Raw genomic sequence first — 13,358 nt, 5'->3', positions numbered from 1 at the left:
TTTATGTCCATGGATATAATATTTCCATATTTGTAGTTCTTAGCAATAAAATATAATAAACAAACAAAAACATCTTATCCTCAGTTAGAAAAACAGTTCAGTTCTCCTCTGGGTATTGAACTAGCCAAAGTATGTAAGTATTTATTTTAGAAATTTTTTTCCATTAAAAGTAATAGAAACAGAGTAATGCTAGCAAGATGGTAGACAGGGAAGCCCCAACCATTGATGTCCCACAAAGACATTGACTGAATAATGGTCCAATAAGTTACAATATATGGTCCAAACTCCTTTAAGGAACTTCATAAGAAAATTAAGAAGTTGTAGTAACTTAGGCAAGTGCAATGCCAAGAATAGTGGCATGGAAACTAGTAAGAACAGATACTACATGATACCTATGATGGTCCTTACCCAAACATGTACAGGGTGGCAAGTCTGGGAGAAAATACCCAACTTGCCACTTCTCTACTGAAAGGGAAAGAGAATGTTAGAACTTTAGGAGGTTGCCTGAGGTACTTGGTCTATCTTATTTGGCTCCAAATCTGCATATTTTGAACAAACCTGAGTGCTGCTGAGAACAAAGGAGAGGTCAGAGCCACAGAAAACAGAGGGAGCAAAAGCTCCAGAAAAAGAAACTGGAAAACCTCTCTAAATGGAATATTACTTGCATACACCAAAGAGGATGCATCCCAGAAAAAGTTTTAGAAGCCCTCAGAATTGATAGCCAGGCTAATTAATGAAGGTCTTTTGTATGAAGTCATTCAATAAAGACTGGGAATGGTGGAAGTGTTTTCAAATGCTAAATCCCTTCGGGGAAAAAAAAAAAAAAAGAAAAGAAAAAGCAAGGCATACAAAGGAGCCTTAACCAAACTAAAGGAGCAAACTAAATCTCCAGATCTTAAAGAAATAAAGATCTGTGAATGATCTGACAAAAAATGCAAAAAAAAAAAAATATCTTAAAGATATTCTATGAGAACATTAATAGCCAACTAAATAAGTCAGGAAATGATGCATTAAAAAAATGAGAATAACAACAAAGAGATAGAAACTATAAAAAAGAACCATATAAAAATTCCAGGACTAGCAAATATAATAACTAAATGGAAAAATTCACTAGAGGTGTTCAATGGTAGATTGTACCAAGCAGAAGAAAGGTTCAGTGAAATGGAAGATAGTTTATTTGAAATTATTATTATTTAAATTTTTTTTTAGTTGTAGATGGACACAATACCTTTATTTTATTTATTTTTATGTGGTGCTGGGGATAGAAACCACTGCCTTATGCATGCTAGGCAAGCGTTCTACCACTGAGCCACAACCCCGGCCCTCATTTGAAATTATTGAGTCAGAAGAGGAAAAAAAAAAAGAGTAAAGAACAACAAAGAGAGCATAAAGGACTTACAGAATGCCATTAATAAGATCCGAGTATTCATTGTGGATGTTTCAGAAGGGGGAAAGAGTGAGAAAGGGGTAGAGAGCAAATTAAAGGAATAATGGCTGTAAGTTTTCCAAATTTGAGGGGAAATGGTCACATACAAATTTAAGAAACTCAAAGAACTTCAAGTGGGATAAACTCAGAGACCTAAAATGGAGCACTGTAATCAAAATGTAAAAGACAAAGAGGGAAATTTGAAAGCAGCAAGAGAAAAGTAACTTGTCATATGTAAGGAATGTTCTATAATATATTAGCAGAATTCTCTGTAGAAGCCCTGCAAGTCAGAAAATGGTGGGATAGTATATTCAAAGTGCCAAAAGTAAAAAGAAAACTGCCAACCAAGAATAGTATATTCTGCAAATCTGTCTTTCAAAAATGAAGACAAGGCTCTCTGCTTCTCCTCATTTGTCAGACAGCTGCATCTTCTCATCTTGTGCAGTGCTAGCTGCGTCCCTGAGACGTGATGATGAAGGTCAGAGTGAATGGATTTGCTTTCAACTCTAGCAAAGTGATATTGTTGCCATCAGTGACCTCTTTATTGACCTCAACTACACGGTCTACATGTTTCAGTATGATTTCACTCATGGTAAATTCAATGGCGCAATCAAGGCTGAGAACGGGAAGCTTGTCATCAATGGAAAATCCATCTCTATCTTCCAGGAATGAGATCTTGCCAACATCAAATGGGGTGATGCTAGTACTGAATATCTTGTGAAGTCCATTGGTGTCTTCACTACCATGAAGAAAGCCAGGGCTCATTTGAAGGGTGGTGATCCATCTCTGCCCCTTCTGCTGATGCCCCCATGTTTATGATGGATGTGAACCATGAGAAGTATGACCACTCCCTTAAGATTGTCAGCAATGCCTCCTGTACCACCAACTGCTTAGCCGCCCTGGCCAAGGTCATCCATGACAACTTTGGCATTGTGGAAAGACTCATGACCACAGTTCATACATCATTGCTACTCAGAAGACCACAGATAGCCCCTCTGGGAAACTGTGGCATGATGGTCCTGGTGCTTCCCAGAATATCATCCCTGCATCCACTGGTGCTGCCAAGGCTGTGGCCCTGAAGTGAATGGGTAGCTCACTGGTATGGCTTTCCATGTGCCCACTCCCAAAATGTCAGCTATGTATCTGATATGTCACTTGGGAAAGCTACCAAATACGATGACATCAAGAAGATGGTGAAGCATTCATCACAGGGCTACCTCAAGGGCATCCTGGGCTATACTGGGGATCAGGTCGTCTCCTGAAACTTTAACAGTGATACCCACTCTTTCACCTTCAATGCTGGGCTGGCATTGCCTTCAATGACCACTTTGTCAAGCTCATTTCCTGGATTGACAATGAATTTGGCTACAGAAACAGGGTTATGGACCTTATGATCCATATGGTCTCCAAGGAGTAAGAGCCCCTGGACATCTGCCCCAGCAAGAACACAGAGGAAGAGAGAGGCCCTCAGCTGCTGGAGAGTCCCTGCTCCTAACTCAGTCCCTTCTCCTCTCAATTTCCATCTCAGATCCCCTGAAGAAGGAGGCTTAGGGAGCCCTACTGTCATATACTATCAATGAAGTTCACTGCACCCAGCCAAACAACAACAACAACAAAACAAAAAACCCCAAAGAATTCCCTAGAAGCAGCCTGGCGCCAGCCAAGCCAGACTGGAGGAGGAAGCAGCCTGGCGCCAGCCAAGCCAGACCGGAGGAGGAAGCCTGGCCCCGCCCCGTGTGCTAGTCCGGAGGAAGCCCATCAACCCTTAAAACCCATCAAAGGGGGTGTGGCTACCAGCACGGTTCTGCGGCTGATCCAGGTACCCGGTTTCCAACTCCCCCACCCTTAGCTGCGATAACTCAAAATATTTCCCACAAGCTTTTGGGGGTTGTAGCTATCAACGCAAAACAACAACTGTACAGGCACCTGGTTTCTACCTCAGAGACTAGAGTAGGGAAGATACAGATGGAAGCTCATTTCCTTTCACACTGGCTATACCCACCACCCTGAATACAGAGGCTCAAGCTAGGAATAGACAACGCCACCTACTGGAAGCAAGGAAAACAGTGTTCTGAGAGACTTTTTATTTCTCTTTCTTTCTCTCTTTTCTTCTCTCTCTTCCACAACTTCAACATATGTGAAACCAAGAACTGTGCATGAACAACCGAATTACCAACTAATATAATACAGAGGAATTGCATATACCCCACCTTTCCCCCATTTTTTTTCTTTATTTCTATCTTACTTTCCTTTTCCTTCTCTTATTTCTCTTTTCTTCCTTGTTATTTTTTTTCTTTTTTTCATTTGTATTCTCTCTATCCCACTTTCAATCTCCTAACTTTTGCTATCTATACATAGGGTAACTATCTAAATACAGATAGGAGGTTGAGTCTATACATTCTTCCATAAATTACCAGTCTATTGGTTAGAGTTCTCCAAAGGTGCTAAGTTAGTTTAACCTCATATCCTCTCTCCTTTCCCTCTAAGTATAACATCCTTCATCTGAAATTAAGTTTTCTATATGCCACCAGATATGGTATGCCTTTAATGAAACTAATGAATATATTCTTAAGTAATAATTAAAACCAATATCTATTGACTTAGAATCTAACTATAAATGTATTAATAAAGAAAACTTGTGCTTAGATGATGTACTGTTGATATTGGGAACTGTTAACATTGTCTTTCTCCGCAAAAGAGGGATTTTGGAGCTATACAAGAACAATACAAACATATAAGGGGAAAAACATTAACACAACAGTTTCACAAAGCTAGAAAGAATCATGAGCAGTATGAAAAGACAAGGAAAGAAAGGACCACAAACAATACAGGTCAATTCAACATTAGATGAGGTAATATCTGCAGCTGATGGAATGTCAGACAAAGAGTTCAGGATATACATGCTTCAGATGATCTGGAGTCTCAAGGAAGACATTATACAGCAAATTCAGACAATGAAAGATCACTTTGACAACGAATTACATAAACAAATCCAAGAAGCAAAAGATCAACTCTATAGGGAGATAGAGGATATAAAAAACAAACAAACAGAAATCCTGGAAATGCAGGAAACAATAAACCAAATTAAAAACTCAAATGAGAGTATTACCAGCAGAGTAGAACACTTAGAAGATAGAACTTCAGACAACGAAGACAAAGTTTTTCAACTTGAAAAGAACATACACAGCTCAGCGAGAATGTTAAGAAATCATGAGCAGAACATCCAAGAATTATGGGATAACATTAAGAAACCAAACCTAAGAGTTATTGGGATACAAGAGGGTATAGAGGTCCAAACCAAGGGAATGAGCAATCTATTCAATGAAATAATACTAGAAAACTTCCCAGACTTAAAGAATGAAAAAGAAATCCAAATACTAGAAGCCTACAGGACACCGAATGTACAAAATCATAAGAGATCCACACCAAGACACATAATAATGAAGATGCCCAACATACAGAATAAGGAGATAATCTTAAAAGCCACAAGAGAGAGGAAGCAGATTACATTTAGGGGTAAAACAATCAGGATAACTGCTGATTTTTCAACACAGACTCTGAAAGCTAGAAGATCCTGGAACAACATATTTCAAACGCTGAAAGAAAAAGGGTTCCAATCAAGAATCATGTATCCAGCGAAATTAAGCTTCAGGATTGAAGATGAAATAAAAATCTTCCACGATAAACGAAAGTTAAAAGAATTTGCAGCTAGAAAACCAGCTCTTCAAAACATCCTTGGCAAAACATTACAGGAAGAGGAAATGAAAAATAACAATGAAAACCAACAGCAGGAGGTAGTACAGTAAAGGAAAAACTAATCATAGAGGAAAAACAAATCATGTTAAGTAACATACATAATCAAATATGGCTGGAAATACGAACCATATCTCAATAGTAACCCTAAATGTTAATGGCTTAAATGCACCAATCAAAAGACACAGGCTAGTAGAATGGATTAAAAAAAAAGATCCAACAATATGCTGCCTACAGGAGACTCATCTGACAGGAAAAGACATACACAGACTGAAGGTGAAAGGTTGGGAAAAATCATATCACTCATACGGACCCCGGAAGCAAGTAGGGGTGTCCATACTTGTATCAAATAAAATAGACTTCAAGCCAAAGTTAATCAAAAGGGATAAACAAGGACACTACATACTGCTCAAGGGAACCATACACAAACAAGATTTGACGATCATTAATATATATGCCCCAAACAATGGTGCGGCTACGTTCATCAAACAAACTCTTCTCAAGTTCAAGAGTCAAATAGACCACAACACAATAATCATGGGAGATTTTAACACACCTCTCTCACCACTGGACAGATCTTCCAAACAAAAGTTGAATAAAGAAACCATAGAGCTCAATAATACAATTAATAATTTAGGCTTAATTGATATATACAGAATATACCACCCAACATCAAGCAGATACACTTTCTTCTCAGCAGCACATGGATCCTTCTCAAAAATAGACCATATATTATGTCACAGGGCAAATCTTAGCAACTACAAAGGAGTAGAGATACTACCATGCATTTTATCTGATCATAATGGAATGAAATTGTAAATCAATAATAAAATGAGAAAGGAAAAATCCTACATCACATGGAGATTAAACAATATGCTACTGAATGAACAAAGGGTTACAGAAGACATCAAGAAGGAAATTAAAAAATTCTTAGAGGTAAATAAAAACTCAGACACAACATATTGAAATCTCTGGGACACTATGAAAGCAGTACTAAGAGGAAAATTCATTTCATGGAGTTCATTCCTTAAAAGAAGGAAAATACAACAAATAAATGACCTCACACTACACCTCGAAGCCTTAGGAAAAGAAGAACAAATCAGCAGCAAATACAGTAGAAGGCAAGAAATAATTAAAATTAGAGCTGAAATCAATGAAATCGAAACAAAAGAAACAATAAAAAAATTGACAAAACTAAAAGTTCATTCTTTGAAAAAATAAATAAGATTGATAGACCACTAGCCATGATAACAAAGAGAAGAAGAGAGAGAACCCAAATTACTAGCTTACGGGATGAAAAAGGCAACATCACAACAGACAATTCAGAAATACAGAAGATAATTAGAAATTATTTTGAAACCCTATACTCTAATAAAATAGAAGATAGTGAAGGCATCGATAAATTCAGACATACAAACTACCCAGATTGAGTCAGGATGATATAAACAACCTAAACAGACCAATATCAAGTGAGGAAATAGAAGAAGCCATCAAAAGACTACCAACCAAGAAAAGCCCAGGACTGGATGGATATACAGCAGAGTTTTACAAGAACTTTAAAGAAGAACTAATACCAATACTCTACAATATATTTCAGGAGGTAGAGAAAGAGGGAGAACTTCCAAATTCATTCTATGACACCAATATCACCCTGATTCCCAAACCAGATAAAGACACCTCAAAGAAAGAAAACTACAGACCAATATCCCTAATGAATTTAGATGCAAAAATCCTCAATAAAATTCTGGCAAATCGGATACAAAAACATATCAAAAAGATCGTGCACCATGATCAAGTAGGATTCATCTCTGGGATGCAAGGTTGGTTCAATATACGGAAATCAATAAACGTTACTCACCACATCAATAGACTTAAAGATAAGAACCATATGATCATCTCGATAGACACAGAAAAAGCATTGACAAAGTACAGCACCTCTTTATGTTCAAAACACTAGAAAAACTAGGGATAATAGGAACTTACCTCAACACTGTAAAAGCTATATATGCTAAGCCTCAGGCTAGCATCATTCTAAATGGAGAAAAACTGAAGGCATTCCCTCTAAAATCTGGAACAAGACAGGGATGCCCTCTATCACCACTTCTATTCAATATAGTTCTCGAAATACTGGCCAGAGCAATTAGACAGACAAAAGAAATTAAAGGCATCAAGATAGGAAAAGAAGAACTTAAATTATCACTATTTGCGGATGATATGATCCTATACCTAGAAGACACAAAAGGGTCTACAAAGAAACTACTAGAGCTAATAAATGAATTCAGCAAAGTGGTGGGATATAAAATCAACACGCATAAATCAAAGGCATTCCTGTATATCAGCGACAAATCTTCTGAACTGGAAATGAGGAAATCCACCCCATTCACAATATCCTCAAATAAAATAAAATAAAATAAAATACTTGGGATCAACCTAACAAAAGAGCTGAAAGATTTATACAATGAAAACTACAGAATCCAAAATAGAGCAATAGAAGAAGATCTTAGAAGATGGAAAAATATACCCTGTTCATGGATAGGCAGAACTAACATCATCAAAATGGTGATATTACCAAAAGTTCTCTATAGGTTCAATGCAATGCCAATCAAAATCCCAACGGCATTTCTTGTAGAAATAGATAAAGCAATCATGAAATTCATATGGAAAATAAAAGACCCAGAATAGCAAAAGCAATTCTAAGCAGGAAGTGTGAATCAGGAGGTATAGCGATACCAGATTTCAAACTGTATTACAGAGCAATAGTAACAAAAACAGCATGTTACTGGTACCAAAACAGGCAGATGGACCAATGGTACAGAATAGAGGACACAGAAACCAATCCACAAAATTACAAATATCTTATATTCGATAAAGGGGCTAAAAGCATGCAATGGAGGAAGGATAGCATCTTCAACAAATGGTGCTGGGAAAACTGGAAATCCATATGCAACAAAATGAAACTGAATCCCTTTCTCTCACCATGCACAAAAGTTAACTCAAAATGGATCAAGGAGCTCGATATCAAATCAGAGACTCTGCATCTGATAGAAGAAAAAGTTGGCTCCGATCTACATATTGTGGGGTCGGGCTCTAAATTCCTTAATAGGACACCCATAGCACAAGAGTTAAAAACAAGAATCAACAAATGGGACATACTCAAACTAAAAAGTTTTTTCTCAGCAAGAGAAACAATAAGAGAGGTAAATAGGGAGCCTACATCTTGGGAACAAATCTTTACTCCTCATACTTCAGATAGAGCCCTAATATCCAGAGTATACAAAGAACTCAAAAAATTAAGCAATAAGAAAACAAATAACCCAATCAACAAATGCGCCAAGGACCTGAACAGACACTTCTCAGAGGAGGATATACAATCAATCAACAAGTACATGAAAAAATGCTCACCATCTCTAGCAGTCAGAAAAATGCAAATCAAAACCACCCTAAGATACCATCTCACTCCAGTAAGATTGGCAGCCATTATGAAATCAAACAACAAGTGCTGGCGAGGATGTGGGGAAAAGGGTACACTTGTACATTGCTGGTGGGACTGCAAATTGGTGCAGCCAATTTGGAAAGCAGTATGGAGATTCCTGGGAAAGCTGGGAATGGAACCACCATTTGACCCAGCTATTGCCCTTCTCGGACTATTCCCTAAAGAACTTAAAAGAGCGTACTACAGGGATACTGCCACATCGATGTTCATAGCAGCACAATTCACAATAGCTAGACTGTGGAACCAACCCAGATGCCCTTCAATAGATGAATCGATAAAAAAATGTGGCATTTATACACCATAGAGTATTACGCAGCACTAAAAAATGACAAAATAATGGCATTTGCAGGGAAATGGATGGCATTAGAGCAGATTATGGTAAGTGAAGCTAGCCAATCCCTAAAAAACAAATGCCAAATGTCTTCTTTGATATAAGGAGAGCAACTAAAAACAGAGCAGGGAGGAAGAGCATGAGAAAAAGATTAACATTAAACAGGGACGAGAGGTGGGAGGGAAAGGGAGAGAGAAGGGAAATTGCATGGAAATGGAAGGAGACCCTCATTGTTATACAAAATTACATATAAGAGGATGTGAGGGGAAAGGGATAAAAATCAAGGGAGAGAAATGAATTACAGTAGATGGGGTAGAGAGAGAAGATGGGAGGGGAGGGGAGGGGGATAGTAGAGGATAGGAAAGATAGCAGAATACAATAGTCATTAGTATGGCAATATGTAGAAACGTGGATGTGTAACCGATGTGATTCTGCAATCTGTATATGGGGTAAAAATGGGAGTTCATAACCCACTTGAATCAGATGTATGAAATATGATATGTCAAGAGCTTTGTAATGTTTTGAACAACCAATAAAAAAAAAGAATTCCCCAGATAAATAAAAACAGAAATTTCATCACTAATAGAGCTGCCTTACAGGAAATGGTAAGGGAGTCCTTCTAGTGGAAATAAAATAATATTAGACAATACCCAAGCTTACAAAATATAAACTCTTATATTAAAGGTAAATATATAAATAAATATAAAATCCTAATACTGTCATGGTGGCAAGTAAAGAATTTTTAATTCAGTTATAGAATTTAAAAGATAAAATGAAAAAAATAACTTTTAAACTATGTGAATGACCATACAATGTAAAAAGATATAATAGGTTAATCAATAACATAAAATGCAGGGAAATAAATGTAGACTTTTTACATATTATTGAAATTATACTGTTATCAGTTTAAAATAGATTGTTATAATCGTAAGATGTTTTCTATAATTATAAAATAACCACAAATAAAGTACCTATGGAAGATACACAAATGAAAGAGGAAAATCAGAACATGTCATTACAAAAACAAAACATAACAATGAAACACAAAGTAAGGAAGCAAGAGAGGAAAAGAGGGATGAAATAGGTACAAGAAAGAGAAATCAATTAATAAAATGGCAAAGGTATGTCTTTCTCCAGTATTAATCACTTTGGATGCTAATGAATTAATTAATTCCACAATCAAAAGATATAATTGACTGAATAGATTAAAAAGTCAAGATTAAAATATATATATATATATATATATATATATATAAATATCCAATAAACATGAAAAGATACTCAACATCTGCAATTATTAAAAACACAAATCAAAACCAAAATAAGATGTTACCACTCATACATTAGGATAACCAATATATACGAAATAACAATTGGAGCCCTTGTACATTGTTGGTGGAAATGTAAAACTGTGCAGTGGCTACTACAAAAAATAGTTTGGAGGTTCCATTTCTGGGTACACAACCAAAAGAACAAAAAGCAGGCTTTTGAGAAAATATGTGCATACTCATGTTTACTGAAGGATTATTCACAATAGCAAAGGGGTAGAAATATCCCAAATGTCCATTGACAGATGAATGAGTTAAGAAAATGTGGTATAAATATTCTATGAAATATTGGTCAGTTATGAGAAAGAAGAAATTGCATACTACAACATGGATGAACCTTAGGACATTAGGTAACTGAAATGAGTCAGTCACTTATTCCACTTGTGTAATTTGTCAGAATCATGGTAACAAAGTAGAACAGTGGTTTCCAGTGCCTGGGGGAAGGGAAAATGGAGTTGTTAAATGGATATAAAGTTTCACTTTTGCAAGATGAAAAAGTTTTAGAGATCCACTACACAACATGTGAATACAGTTAACAATGTTGAACTATACACTTAAAACGGTTAAAAGGATAAATGTGTGTTTTTACCACAATAAAAAATAGAATTGTGAAAAATTGAAATAAACCAACTTGGTGTTTTTTTAGGAGGGTCAGTATGATAAAGGTGACATTTTGTGGGAAGCCATCAATGAACTGTGCGTGAACTAAAATGATGTTGAAGCTATTAGGCAGGAAAGCCTGGCATCAGGAACTCCCAGCAGCAACCCTGCTGGTTTGAGAACACCTGGTTCACGTGACGTCCTGACTAGCTCCATCCCAAGTTTAACACAGCATCAAAGATGGGGTGACCTACTGGAGCCACACAGTCTCTTGGAGATGGGCGTGGCTTGCCAAAACGCCAATCAACCTATTTACTGCAAGACCCTTGGCACACTAAAAGCAAGCACCTAAGACTCTGCCTGCTGAAACCTTATCCCTGCTTTTGATGTACTCCCCCCTTAAAGAATCAGAGGCTTTTTTCAGTTGTTCAGTTGCAGATCCTATCAGGACTGGAAGACTTATTAGACACTCTGCTTTTTATATATAATTTCTAGCTCTGTCTCTGTTTCTTACTAATTTGCCGCAGTCTGGCTGGGCACAAATGCCGCAGTCTGGCTGGGCACACAATCACGAGCCACCACACAGCTTGTAGATTCAAACAGCAACTCTTTATTCCCGAACTCACACCAGCCGTCTACAATCACGTTCTGGGGAAATCCACGTTCTCTGCCCAAATCCACCTCCACTGGGCTTCTATCTCCAAAATATACTGTCTGAATCCCGTGAGAACTCAAGGGGAACTCAGGCAGCAGGATACGCCCTATTCCCAGCAGGAATAATCTTAAACCTTAAACCGGGAACGCCCTAATCCGCCTTGGTCCTTGAGCAAGGTCACCTACATTCAATGTCACTGCAACATGGGGTACGCTGGCAAGGAAATTGTCATACCTACTTGGCTAATGGCTCCCAGCACTAATTATTTCAGATTTTTTATTTTTATTTTCCCAGGTAGCTCATACCTCCTAAGCAGGAATCTACCCTGGGGGGTGCTGGTCACCCTGCAATAACATTTCCTTAAATTGAGAGACATAATATTCAACAAGTTGAAACTACTGTGTAATATTGGCTAAAAATAAAGTTAGATCTCAATATCTGCCATGTTTCAAAATATTATTGTACTGAAGATTTAATGTAAAAAATAAAATAAAACCTTCAAAGTCCTTAAAAAGTCATAAAGTTGAAAAGGAATGTTTAAACACGTATCTGCTTGGTTTTTCATGGTTTTTAGTTCTCTACAAATTAGGTTTGGACTCCTATGATATGTTCCTCCAGCACCCTATACTACATATTATTTATCATATTTGCAATATATTTTTAAAGATAAGTTTCTTCAGAACATGGACATGTCTATTTGCTGTCAGGAGACAGTATAGTATAGCACAGAATAGGTGTTACTCTGGAATCAGACCACTAGATTTATATCTTGGCTCACTCACCTAGTAGATCTGTGACCTTGAGTAAGTTACCTAACCTCTGTTCTTTCATTTCCTTACCTGTAAATAAGTGGAAATATGGAACTTACAAATACTAAGAAAGTTCTCAATAGAAACAAATATTGTTGTTCACTGTTTATCCTCAGTATTTGGCACAGTAATTAACATAATGGAAGAGGAACACAAAAAAATATTTTTAGAAGGAATGGCTGATACAAATCATGAAAAAATATTGCCAGAATTCACAATTAAAAATTTATAATATCTGAATGACATGCTATAAATAGGAAAACTATAGCATATAAAACAATAAATAGGAAAACTATAGCATATAAAACAAAGGTTTTATGTTTTATGCAGAATGTGTGTGTGTGTGTGTGTGTTACTGAGGTTTGAACCCAGGGGCACTCTACTATTAAGCCACATCTCCAAATTTAAAAAATTTTTGTATTTTGAGACAGAGTCTTGCTAAGTTCCTGAGGGTAGCCTTGAACTTTTGGTCTTCCTGCCCAGGTCTCCCAAGTAGCTGGGATTAGAGGCTTGCACCACAGTGCTCTACTTATGCCAAATCTTGATACATCAACAAGAACAAAAGATGACCACATCTATAAGAAATAGGCAAAAAATTTTCAGAAAAAGCAATTTACAAAACATTCTAAAATGCTAATGACCAATAAATATAAACATTTGTCTAATACCACCAGTACATAAAGTATTTAAAGTACTTATTTAAAGAGATCCTTCTTTCACCTATCACCTGTCAAATTAGCAAAAATGGAAAAGACTAGTACTATATATTATTTTTTAAAGATAGTATCTCCTTATTGTATCCAGATTGGCCTCAAACTCCCAAGTTCAAGTGATTTTCCTGCCTTACCCTCCCAAGTAGCTGACTCTAGAGGTGCATGCCACTATAGTTGGCTCTAATACTTAGTTTTGAAAAGACAAAATGGCAAGCCTATGTGGGTAGTAGGACATATTAGCAATTTGTTT

The 13,358-nt window shown here is 36.8% G+C and overlaps 1 protein-coding gene and 1 pseudogene across 1 annotated transcript in view; one reads left to right on the top strand and one right to left on the bottom strand.

Moving 5' to 3' along the window:
• Slc9b1 (solute carrier family 9 member B1) overlaps positions 1-13,358 on the bottom strand; it is a 57,266-nt gene that overhangs the window by 12,181 nt on the left and 31,727 nt on the right. The gene's annotated exons all lie outside the window — the stretch shown is intronic.
• Positions 1,899-2,843, top strand: LOC124102663 (glyceraldehyde-3-phosphate dehydrogenase-like; annotated as a pseudogene).

This window comes from Marmota monax, unplaced genomic scaffold, assembly GCF_021218885.2.
Source record: "Marmota monax isolate L192 unplaced genomic scaffold, Marmota_monax_Labrador192_F-V1.1 WCK01_AAM20220418_F8-fsc00002, whole genome shotgun sequence".
Lineage (NCBI taxonomy): Eukaryota > Metazoa > Chordata > Mammalia > Rodentia > Sciuridae > Marmota > Marmota monax.
Note: the sequence above shows the minus strand (reverse complement) of the source record. Positions and strands in the feature narration are given on the sequence as shown.